Source organism: Manis javanica, chromosome 5 (genome assembly GCF_040802235.1).
Source record: "Manis javanica isolate MJ-LG chromosome 5, MJ_LKY, whole genome shotgun sequence".
NCBI lineage: Eukaryota > Metazoa > Chordata > Mammalia > Pholidota > Manidae > Manis > Manis javanica.
The window spans coordinates 47,315,701-47,327,939 of NC_133160.1; the positions used below are offsets into that span (position 1 = coordinate 47,315,701).

Consider the following 12,239-nt stretch of genomic DNA (forward strand, 5'->3'; position numbering starts at 1 on the left):
CAGGGCCCAGTCGGATGTCCTCTCGGGGCATCGCTTTCTTCAGATCTGATGCCGCAGCTGGACTGTCTCCTTCCTGTGCTTCCCCCCATCCTGGTGCTTCTGGGATCATCTTCCAGATAAGTTACTTATCTGGAATCACATCCTCATCACAGGTTCATTTCTGGGGCAGCTAGAACTAAGATCTCACATACATGCACACACATGTACATTTTGAACAAATTAAGAACACAAGAGCAGATATGTAAAAAATACAATTGTCTTTATTTTTAATGACAACTTTAATATTTCCAGCCCCCATTCCATTTGGTGTCTTGAGGAAACTGGGGTTGACTCAGCAACCCCAGCAATGCTTCCCCAAGAGTGTATGTAGTTTGGGAGTCTCTGGCCCCAGCTACAGGGTCTGGGGGATGCTGGTCATTGCCATCTTTTATAAAGGCCATGTACTGAAGCTTTCTTTCTCCCCTAGGTCTGCAGAGGTTCATTCTTGGGCATCTTTATCTTGTTCTTAGGTCCACTGGCTCAGGGTGCCATGTCTGTACTGCTCTTGGGTTTCTGGGGTATATTCCACTGCCCCACACCAGATGTGCGTGCATTGACAGCAATAGGTATTGGGTTCTGTGAAGGTGCATGCATCACAATTACAGTTTATGGTTGTTGAACACATACTCCTGCAAGTCAGTCTCAGAGGTTACATTCTATGTTTTTATCCTGGCATGTACAATTTATATTAATTTATATCCTGGTGCATATAATCCTTCTTGGTAACTGAAACCAAAACAATTTCCTGACGTCTGTTAAATGATACCAAGCTGGTGTGCTTTTCCCTGTTGAAAAGTTCAGGGAGCAGGCAAAACCAGCTGCTTGCTCTGGCAATTTTCTGCTCCTGGATGAGAAGATCCTAAACCAATGAAACAGTTTATTAATTAATTAAGACTGATGCTTGCTTATCAAGACTCATTTTCAAGACCCTCTCCTTGTTGTGCCCACTAATTCAAAGCTGTGACATCATAAACCTCCCAGACCTAAAGCCCTGCAGATATCCTCCTGTGACTTCCCCATTCTAAGACTTTTCTGGGACTCATTTCTTTGACAGTCTCAGTGCAATGACCTCAGTTTTGCTTGGTTGACAGATTTTTCAGACGCCTTCTAGGGAGTGAAAATAGACCATCCTCTTCCCTGCAGTAAGTCAGGAGGTGGCCCAGCCCTCTGTAACAGTCACTTCAGTACAGAAGGCCGTGATCAAAGGAGAGAAGGAGAAAGGGAAAGTCATGGACCGAAAGACAACACCTTCATGGCAAACCAAACAATCAGCAAGAGAAGTAAAGCACACCCACCTCAGCCACCTAAAACCATCTGCCTTGTTACACTCTCGCAGCACACTGACACTGAGCTGGTTAGGGGACGGTTTGTAAGCAGGTGGCAGTGACCACACCTTTGGGTGTTTCCAAGACTGTAGTTGCAAAAGGGAGAGTCACTACAGAGCTAGCGAGTCCTAAGTTCCGAATTTAGTTTTTCCTAAGGTGGCTTCACTAGTACTAGGTAACAGTCCCTCTGTAGAAATTCATGATGAAAGAAGCGGGAGATCATCTTGTGGTGGCTGCCTGCTGCAGCTTCCTTTGGATTATTTCCCCCCTATGCACATCTTCCATGAGACATTTTTTGTACAGTTAACACTAGGTTGCCAAGTCATGGCCATGGAGTCAAGCTGGTGTGTGCATTTTATATTTAAAATTCACATAGTTTTATGTCAACAAAGCAGCAGTTAGGATGTCATCCTACATTCCCTAACTTTACTCCCTGATTCTTAAATGTTGCTGAGAAGAAAAATCACTTGTCAGTTCCAGAGTCCATTGTCAGGGATCTGATTAGTGGGTCTGGAATGGGGCCCAGGAATCTGTATATTTTACTGTTCCCAGGTGAGGGAGCTCATGGGAGGAACACAATCAAGGCGAAAGTATGTTTCTGATCAAGCCCAGCTTTATAAAGTTCCAGCTGATCCTGGCTAGCTGGCTGACTTTGGGCAAGTAACTTAATCTCTCTCACTGTTTCTTCATCAGCAAAGTAGAGAGGATAATGCCCACTTCTCATACTTATTCTGAGGATAATGTGAGCTAGCAACAGTTATAGCACTTGGACATTCGTTCAGAATATGTTCATTGTCCAGGAGCTCTAGGACAAGCTGCGGCTACAGGGAGTCTGTAAGACACCCCAAGTCCTCATGGGCATATGCTTTAGCAGGTAGTATGTGCTCGTGGCTGTGGGAAGGGAAATGAAAGTGGGCTGACGTAGGGATCCCCGGCTTTTGCATCAGCACCACTTCTCAGGCATCTTGAAATCACAGACGAACAGCCAAGCACCAAGAATGGGTTGGAATCTTTCACCAGCTCCATCCAGGTGCAGCCTTAGTTCAGGCTCTCTCTGTAGCAGATCCTAACCCAAGGGTCCGGTGGGGGCAATTTACCAAGGACCAACTCCCCAGTCTGGCAAAGGGTAGGGAGAGTAGGATAGGGAAGGGAAGGAAGGCACACTAGGGGCACTTTCAGGTGAAATCCCCCACAGCCTAATGTCCTGGGAGCTCTGGATTGTAAACCACACTTCAGAGTGGCAGAGGAGGTCAGGGATCATCTCTCCCTGTTTTCCCAAGGACATTACAGTGCTGGTAAAAGGGTTCCAATGGACTCTGGCCAGGCACCAGGACCAAGTGTCCACTGCAACATTGGCCCAGGGGCTCAACATCCACATTCAAGCCTTCTGCCCCATCGGAAGCCTTGGATTCTGACCAAGGGGACACCCCGGTCAGCCTCTGAGATGGAGCTGTGATGGGGTCTGAGCCTCGTAGGTCTTGTAAACAATGAACAATGCTTGTGGGGTAAAAACCATTATGAATCATTATATTGCTACACCATTTTTGAATTACATGAACAGACTCAGCAAGTTCCCTCTGCCCAAGCTTGCACGGCTGTTAAATAAAAGCAGTTGCTATTAAGTGAAGGATCGCCATGTGCAGGGCAGCCTTCCAGCAACTTTCATTAATTAACACAGTTAATCCTCCAACAGCCCATGACTTAATAATATTATTGGCCCTGCTAAGGGGATATTATTAATAATAATAAGTAACTTACCCAAGGTCACAGAACTAGTGAGCTCAGAGTTGGGATTCACACCCAAGGACTTGGCCAAGCCTATCATGCTGCCTCTCAGCATCTCGTTATTTATGTGACTCTGGCAGCCCTTTCCTATTCACCCATTCGCCAGCATCCTTTGGGAGAGGAAAAAAATTTTTTTCAAACCACCTTAATACACTTTGATCTGTAGTTCAAGTTGGACTAAAATGGGGCCAACAACAATGGCAAAGTCGTGAATATGCTGAGTGGCTGTTACACACCTGGCATCATGCTAGGCACCAGAGGAACAATGGTGAAATCACATATTTCTTTCCCAGCCCAGGTTAGGTTTAAGGAATTGAGCAGTGCTGTCCATCCCGAAGGCTCCATTCCTTCCCTGCGCCGATGGCTGCCTTCCCGCACGGGCCTGGACGCGGTGTGCCAGGCGTCTGCAGTGCCAGAGAAGAAACCCGAGTCCACCCACCCACCTTCCGCATGTTAACAATGGGACTTTATTCCTCTTGCTTCCCCTTTCCCTCCCCCTTCCCTGCCCGTAATTGTAGCGCGTCAGTATCTCAGAGAGTTATGCTGAGAAGAAATTGAGCTGGAGGATAATGTTTCAGAATTAATTCTGAGTCACCAGATCAGGTTTCTGAAAGTTGAACATACCTTGAAAATATTATTATGCCCACAGAGAATTAGACACACTTCCTGTAACTCCCATGCGACTTTACAGTTTGTATCTATTAACTGTTTCTAGGGGAGGTGACTATTTGAACTGTTTTCCATCTGTGTTTTCCAATGAATTGGAAAAAACCCGTGTTGTTTTTAATTTAAAAATGTAATGCAGAACTGTTCTTTTCTGTTTTCCTCTCAGATATGGTGAGTAATAGTGGTACTGAATGACTGTTCATTCTATGGAGAGGATGGGAAACCCTCACCCCTTGGTTTTGCCACCTTCTGCCCCACAATGGAGGGTGCAGTGCCTCTGTGACAGCAGGTTGGAGTCGGGGTTCCGAATCCCCAGGGGCAGATAGCAAGTCCCTGCTGCAGGAATGTGGATCAGAGGGGATCTATACACCCAGGCCTCTATTTCTTCAGTACCACCTCCAAAAAAAAATTCTGATAGTTATTACAAGGGCACTGTTAAAATTACCCTCAGCCCCCTAGAAGCTGGATTGTCTTGGGTAAACTTTACTGTGGTGCCACTATGGTCCCAGGGGACTCTAAGGTCCCTCCCAGCTGAAACATCCTAAATTATGGAAATTTAAGCCTTTATTCTGTACCCCAAGAGCCTGAGTAAGCTCCATGAGCCATCATAAGCTAACAACCTTTAGCTGCAGAAGAGAAATGAACTCTGCAGGGGACATATCCAGTCCTGATTTAAATTTAATCTGTGTGGTCAATTATTTGTATAATAATGGAGGAAAATAAAGACTACTTCACCAAAGTCAACTCTGTAATTTTAGAGCCTCTAAGACATTTGAAAATGCCTTGTGCAATTATGTGGCGCTTAATACTCAGATAATGGAACAATGAAAGATGTGTGTTTGCATTTTGTAAAATTAAACTGTATGCAGTTATTTATCTTTTACCTTAATTGTTTGAGCTTGTTTCTAATGTAAACTGTTGTAATTTTAAATAAATACAATAGAAAAAACTTTCATAGGTATCAAGAATCCAGAGTAAATTTACTTTGCAAATAGGCTTTGTAGGTATGTTTTATGTGGAGGATCTTAAACTGACACTTTCATTCAAAAATATTTTGAATCACTCACTGTTTGCTTCTCTGAGATCAGATGGATTTTGAAGAGACTAGATTTCACAGTGGAGTTTGGGTGACTTCATTTACTCCAAATCCTGAAATATGGGAAATCAATATGCTATAAGGTTGGAAGTACATTTCAACAGACTTTCGTTAAGTGTATTGAACTTCACACTTTCATTTTTATGTTCTTCCTTCCTAGTTCCAGTTTATAATTTGTTCTCCCTTCTAGTCATATTTCTCATCCACTTACAATTTGTAAGCTTCATATATTGAAGATATCAGGGGAATGAGGTGAGTTACGGTATAGGAGAAACTTTGATTATATTTACAATCATCAATACTGGCCAAATGTACTATTGCTTAAAGTCTAGTGTTGTGAATCTTTTTGATGTGATATGCATACCATAACTACAAACAATTGTATGTTCAGTGGAAAACATAGGGCAGCAAAAATGATTCCCTATGGCGCTCAGGACATTGCAGGATCATGCTCAATCACGTTCACCTTGTCAACTGGTATCAATCAGTATTTTACTATTTCAGTATCACTGAGCACACCACCACAGGATAAAGGAATATGAACTTCAAAACTGGATGCAAATTCCATCTCTGCCATTTACTAGCTGTGTGAACTCAGGCATATTTCTTGAACTCTGACTCCATTTCCTTATCTGAAAAACAAGAATCATAATATTACCTAAGTCATGGGGGGAGAGGTTGTCTGATTTTTAATGAAAAGTGACTTTATTAATATGTTTTAAAGTACTTTGAACAGTACCTGGCACATAGTAAGCCCTATATATGTTATATCTTGGGTAAAATTTTATTTTGAGATAATTTCAGATTTTCAGAAAAGTTGCAAAAATGTACAGAGAACTTCTGTAAATTGTTCTCTACATTAATACTTTGTCATATATGTTCAGATATTGTTCTAGTTTTCTATTGTTATGTAACCACCTACCACAAATTTAGCAATTTTAGTGAATATGCCTTAATTGCCTCACAGTTTCCAGAGGTTGATAGTCCAGACACAGGTGTAGTGGGTCCATTGCTCAGGGTGTCCCCAGGTTGAGATCAAGGTGTCAGAGGGGCCTGTGATCCCATCCTCTCCCAAGGTTGCTGGTTGTTGGGAGAATGCAATTCCCTGGGGTTGTAGGACTGAAGTCCGTCTTTCTGACTAGACACCAGCTAGGGAATGTGCTCAGCTCCTAGAGGACCCTGTTGTTTCCCACTGTGCGACCCTTCCCATAGCACATCCTCTCCTGTCCAAGAGGAGAGCTTCTCTCTGATGCTTACGTTTAAAAGGTTCATGTGATGAGGTCAGGCCTTCCCAGGATAATCCCCCTTTTGATGAACACAAAGTCAAGTAATGAGTAATCTAATCATGGAGTAATGCCCTATCATATTCAAAGGCTCTGACCACGCTTAAAGAGAGGAGGTTATTCAGGCATGTATACCAGGAAGTAAAAATCTTGGGAACTATCTTAGAATTCTGCCATATATTTATTTTGTTTCCCTGAACTACTTAAGAGTAAGACACAGACACCATGGCTTATCACCCCTAAGTATTTGAGAATGCATATTCTGTAATGAAGGATAATTTTCTTATAAGCTATAATGTATTTATTAAAATTGATATAGTTATCTGTTTTAGAGAACTTATTCATATATTGCAAATTGTCCCCAAATTGCCCTTTAATTTTAAAAAAGGGAAAAAAATCTGGTCCAAGATACAATCCATGTACTGCATTTAGTTGTTACGATTTTTTAGCATCCTTTTATCTGGAATAGTTCTAGTTTGTATTTTCTTTTAATGACCTTGACACTTTTGAAAAGAGCATCCCAGTTGTTTTGTAGAATGTCCTGCATGAGGGAGTTGTCTGATATTTCCTCATAATTAGATTTGACCGATGCATTTTGCCAGGAAAATTAGCAGAAGTGATGCTCAGTGCATTATACCAAGAAGTACATATGTTGGTTAGTCCAATTACTGGTGATGTTAACTCAGATCATATGGTTAAGAGATTGTCTGCCAGGTTAGTTCCCATAAAGTCAGTTTCCACATAACTCTATTGATTATTACTGAAGATGTACATTGTCCAGAATTAAAGAGTCAATAGAAACAAATGTAAACAAATTTACACATAAATTTTTACACATCTCTGTACAGACCACAATGAGCTTTGACATATAACACTTGAGAGTCAGCAGTGAGCAGGTCTGAGTTTAGACATCTGTCCATGTGGCTCCCAAATGCTTGTTTTCAAGTTTCTGTCCCCTGGCCATGTAGTCATCCCTACACCAACATTGTCTGCCCCTCTGGTGATGGTTCTTGACACCACATTGTTACACTGTTTCATCAAAAAAGCCTATCAGCACAGCCTCCTCAAAAGGCAAGGTTCATGGTTTTCTCCTCATTCATTCTGGAAACAGCTCCACGCTGGCTTCTGTCCTATCAGATCACTAAGAATGAGACACATCTTGTCAAGGTTTCCAATGCTTGTCAAGACAACCTCTATGACACTGAACCCAATGGACACTTCTGTCTTCACTATTTTTGAGCTTTCAACAGCAGCCAAGGCAGTCAGACACAATCACCATGACAGGTCCCTGCTCCTGCCTCTCCAGCAGCATGTTTTGTGGGTTTCCTCTTGTCTTGCTGGCTGTCTGTGAGGAGTACCTTGGTGTCTTAGATATTCCCTGTGAAACAATCACAATAAAGTTAGTTAACATCCATCATATTCATAATTACACATTTTTTATTATAATAACAATTTTTAAATTCTGTTCTCTTGACAAATACACAATACAGCATAATTAACTATAGTCACCTTGCAGTATGTTACATCCCCCGGACTTACTTATGTATCTTATACCTGGAGGTTTGTACTTCTTGGTTGCCTTCCCCACTTCCCCCACCTCATCCATGCCCCCCGTCCACAGCCACCACCAGTCTGTTCTTTGTATCTCTGAGCTCAGTGTTTTAAAATTCTGCGTCTAAGTGAGATCGTACAGTGTTCGTCTTTCTCTATCCAACTTATTTCATTCTTGTGTATCTTCTGATAAAGACCTCAGCCTCTCCCATACCCCTCCATGGTAATTTTCTCTTGACCCTGCCATCCATTGATTTTCATTTGATAGCCATGCACCACAGCAGGTTCTAAGGTTGTCAAACAATGTGAGGTGCAAACACAATGAGATAGGCATCTTGAAGGTGTCCAGCAGAGCCGTATGACTGATCAGGGTTCAGCTTCACTCAAATTGAATTTTCTTTGTAATTTCACCCTAATTGCTATAGCATAAGTCAATCACTTTGTCTGTCACATTCATTGACCCTTAGGGAAAAATTGGGGTGTTTTCCTTTGGTTGACGAACCCTCTGCCTCTCTATTATTTTAATTTATTTCTCCTCCATTTCTATATGACTCCTGGCTTATGACAGATCCACATTTGCAAACTAAACAAAATTACAAACGGAGACTATGTTCTTCAAGGTTGCACTAAGATGGGGTAACATGCAACTGTGGGGTAAATTGCAGGATTTCCTGAATCTTCCGCCTGACCTTAGTCTGTGTACATATCAGTAGGTATTTACTGCCGCAGTCTCCCTCAGCCTCTGGGGCAAGAGGTGGAGAGATAACAGCTATTCTCTCCTCCCCTCCTTTCCTGATTGGTTTGGCATCTGTTAGTCACCAAGGACCGGCCAGTGGAGTTCCTCCTGGAAGAGGTGGGCAGGAAGCAGAGAGAGAACGGAGGCAGCAGAGCAAGAGAGTGATGGCTGAATGGGTTGGGCCTACCCAGTGAATTTGAGCAAGCTGTGAACAATAAAAAATGGTTTCTCCCAACCCTTCCTTTCCCTTGACTTATTTCAGTTTTACCAGTTTCACTGCGGTATAACCCAGAGCTGGGAATACCCTTCCTCCTGAAGCTACAGCAACTGTCCACATATGGAGAAGGGCTGGCTACTCACCATGTCCTTCCTATTGATCACATTATCCATGGAGACTTCAAGGCCTACCTGACCACCTTCCTTCTTGGAGAATCATTGAAATCACCCAAGGAACTTAGAAATAAGTATTCCTTGTCATGACTCCCAGCAATTCTGAGGGTCAGAATCACATGAGTCTCACTAGAATGCAAGAATCTGTATTTTTCAAAAGCTTTGCAATCCCTGGTATTTTGGTGACCCACAGGATTTGTGCTAATGCTGCTTAAATTCTCCATTGGCCAGGGCCAACCTACATGCCATGCAGGGGAATGGCTTGATGTTCATCTTAAATCAGCCAGAGAATGACTCCAGACAGAGCCATGACAAGCCCAGAGCCTCAGGCATGATGACTAATATTATTCACCATGTGTTCTCAATGTAACATTTTAGTCCAACTCAACTGAACCAGTTTAAAACATTAACTCTGACCCCATGGGTGACCCTCCGCCCTGGTGGAATTGAAAATTAAGAGGTGGGCTCCTCTGTAGGTTCTGACATTCAGGATGATAAGATGTCTTGTCATTTCACAGGAGACACAAGGGAGTAGCTTACCCTTGGAGGCAGATGGAAATGCCATGCATCACTAGACACATTCTACAGGCATCCATGAAGGAGGGGAGGGAAACAAGTGAGGTATGGGACATAAGATCAAATACTCTGTTGACAGTGTGAGGCTCAGGGAGTTCCTGGCTTTAGGGTCTGTGTAAGGGTCTCTTTTAACAGAGAGGAAATAGTGCAGTTGCAGTTGTACCAGACTTAAATGGAAACAGCATGTAAAATATGCGCTCTACTCTGTAAGAATGGGGGGGAATAAAACTAGATTTTAATGTGCTTTTGTGTGCTGAAAAACTTGGAAGTTTATGTAAGAAACTAAGAACAAAGATTACCTACTTGGAAGTATGAGGTCTTGGCAGATGGATAGACAGGGATGGAAGGGAGATATTTTTACTCTGTATCTTTTGACATTTACTGAGGTTTGATCCATGTAATTTTTATTGCTTATTCAAAAATTTAAAAAGTTTGAAGACCTACACATAATACCAGCTCTAGACTTATCCATCGACTGAGAAAACACCTAAAAAGAGACAGTTCCTATGAATTCAGCAAAATATTTACATTCATTGTATTTTACCAATGATAGCAGCATTTACAGATGTCTGAAACAGAGCTATGTATGTTAGCACAAGACACATTACATACCCAGGCTATAGATGATGATCGGAGCACATATGGATTCACGGACCTCTTGTAGTGACCCTTACACAGCACAGCCCAGGGAAACCCTGGTTTCCTGTGTGCCCAAGCCACTGACATACTTGGGGTCACTCTCCCTCCATGAAGCCAAGTATTGGACTTTACATGTCCTTCATGTTTAAACCTTATAATGGCTGTCAGGAGCTAGTGTGGTGCTTAAACATTGCTCAGAATGCTGCTTTCCTCCTTTGCCCCAGGGCATGGTGGCTGGCTGGCCTCGCTTTGCCATACTGCCTGTTGGGAGAACATGCTTTTCATTCTTCACTTGTGTGGGGGTGTCCCATGCTGTCTATTTATGTTATCAATAGTTACACAAAAAAGCATTTTGTGGTTGATTGGGGAAATGCTGTACCATCATAGCTCGAGCTCATGAGGCCCTGTCTGCCCACATCAGCCCTTTAGTCTCATCTTGCCTTCTTGGGACTCACCACCTGCAGGAAACAACCTTTACTGACACCCCATCCAAATGATAGGCATGCAGCAGATTAAAGCTCTAAAAGTCTTGCAGTAAAGTAGCCTGTGTAGCATTGTTTAAACCAATATCTCCCAAATTCACTCACTGCCAAGCTCTTTCAAAGGACCCCTGTAAGTATGCTGAAAAGCTCTGGCCTAAGGTCAGACTCCTCAAAGGAGACAGAGGCTCCTCCCTCACATGTGCCCCAAAACCCCAGGTGTGTTGGGCCTTTTCCACAAATAAAAAATGTATGCCTAACTCTGTCCTTGTTCTCTTCTCTTCTTCCACTCTGATTAACTTTGTATAATGCAAAGTTAGCGGATCGTAGTTGAATCACACGGATAGAGGCAAACTTTTAAAGCTAAAACCTCCCTTAAAAAATCAGTGGAAGAAATAGAAATCTCACTCTGGTTGCTTGTAATTTAAAGGGAAAGGCTCCAAACAGCTTTTTTAATCTTGAAGAAAAAGCTCAAGCCTTGTTAAGAGTCTATGACATGTCAAACCACATTTTTCAAAGACCCCTTTGCTTTTGACTTGAATCACTTCCATCTTGGATCTGTATCCTTTTCTTCCACTTATTAAACCAATGAGTCCCCCTCACCACTGTCTAACACCATTGCACAGATTGAAGTGAAGACTCCGGCTGACTCTGTCTAGATGATACACCAGATCCACCTGGGGAATAAACAAGTCAGCACTTCAGACCACCTTAGCAAAGTAGCAGTGCATTCCTCCACCTGAGCTTTCACAGTCATCAATTTGGTTGTTAGCATGGCTAAAATTATTCAGCAGCCCCTGTCCTGGTTGCATAAAAGTGACTTCCATTCAAGGAACAGACTGTGCGGCTCGCCGTTTGGGATTCTCAGCCACTTTGGAGCTGATACATTTAGCCTTGAGCCTCACATTCATTCAGTGCTGCTAACCAGGTCTCCAGAGTATAGGTGAGAGTTCAGCGCATTTTCAGATCTATTAATACTACTTGGTCACCAAGTGGCATTTGTTTCCCATATATTTCCATGAAATATAACAGCAAGGGCCAAGTTTTCTCTGGCTCTTGAAAAGGGGCTCATTCTTCTGAGACTGTTTGTCAAAGTTTAAGTTAAAATCCAATGGGGCTCTAAGTCCTGCTGTCTTCACATGAATTTTTGATGCACTAGGAAATCACATTTTTAAGACAAGAAAGCAGTTGAAGTGAGAATTTTGACTGGAACTCTGTGTGTGAGGGTGTACGCACATGAGGAAGCGTGTGTTCTGTTTCTCCACGTCTGTTTACTGGGGGAATTTACCTGGGGAAGAGAAAGACGCTCTTGGGCCTCCCTTGGATTCTGACCTTACATGAGAGTGGCCACATAAACAGTATGCAGCCCCCTTTCTGAGGATAGCCACCCCATGATTATATACATGAGCTCAAGCTGTAGGAACACCGTGGTCCTGGAGGCAGATAGACTATACTGGCTGGGGGTAACTTTTCATTCCTTTCTGCTTCCTCTCCTATATGTGCCATGAGATGGCTGTGAAGACTGAGTATTAAATGTCATATTGCATATCTGAAAAGCAATACATCAACACAAAATCACCTTTCACACCTCTTTTGCTCTTTCTCCCTTTTTCCTCTCTTCCTCTCCATTCTCTCTCACCCATTACCCACCTCTCCCCTGCCCTCTTGCTCTCC

At 42.7% G+C, this 12,239-nt stretch overlaps 1 long non-coding RNA gene across 1 annotated transcript; it reads right to left on the minus strand.

The window, feature by feature from the left end:
* Positions 1-410: 410 nt before the first annotated feature.
* Positions 411-3,538, minus strand: LOC140849772 (uncharacterized). Its single transcript, XR_012131960.1, has 3 exons — positions 3,386-3,538; positions 3,123-3,259; positions 411-898 (listed from the first exon to the last, which is right to left on the minus strand). It is a non-coding gene; the product is annotated as an uncharacterized lncRNA (long non-coding RNA).
* Between the last annotated feature and the right edge of the window lie 8,701 nt (positions 3,539-12,239).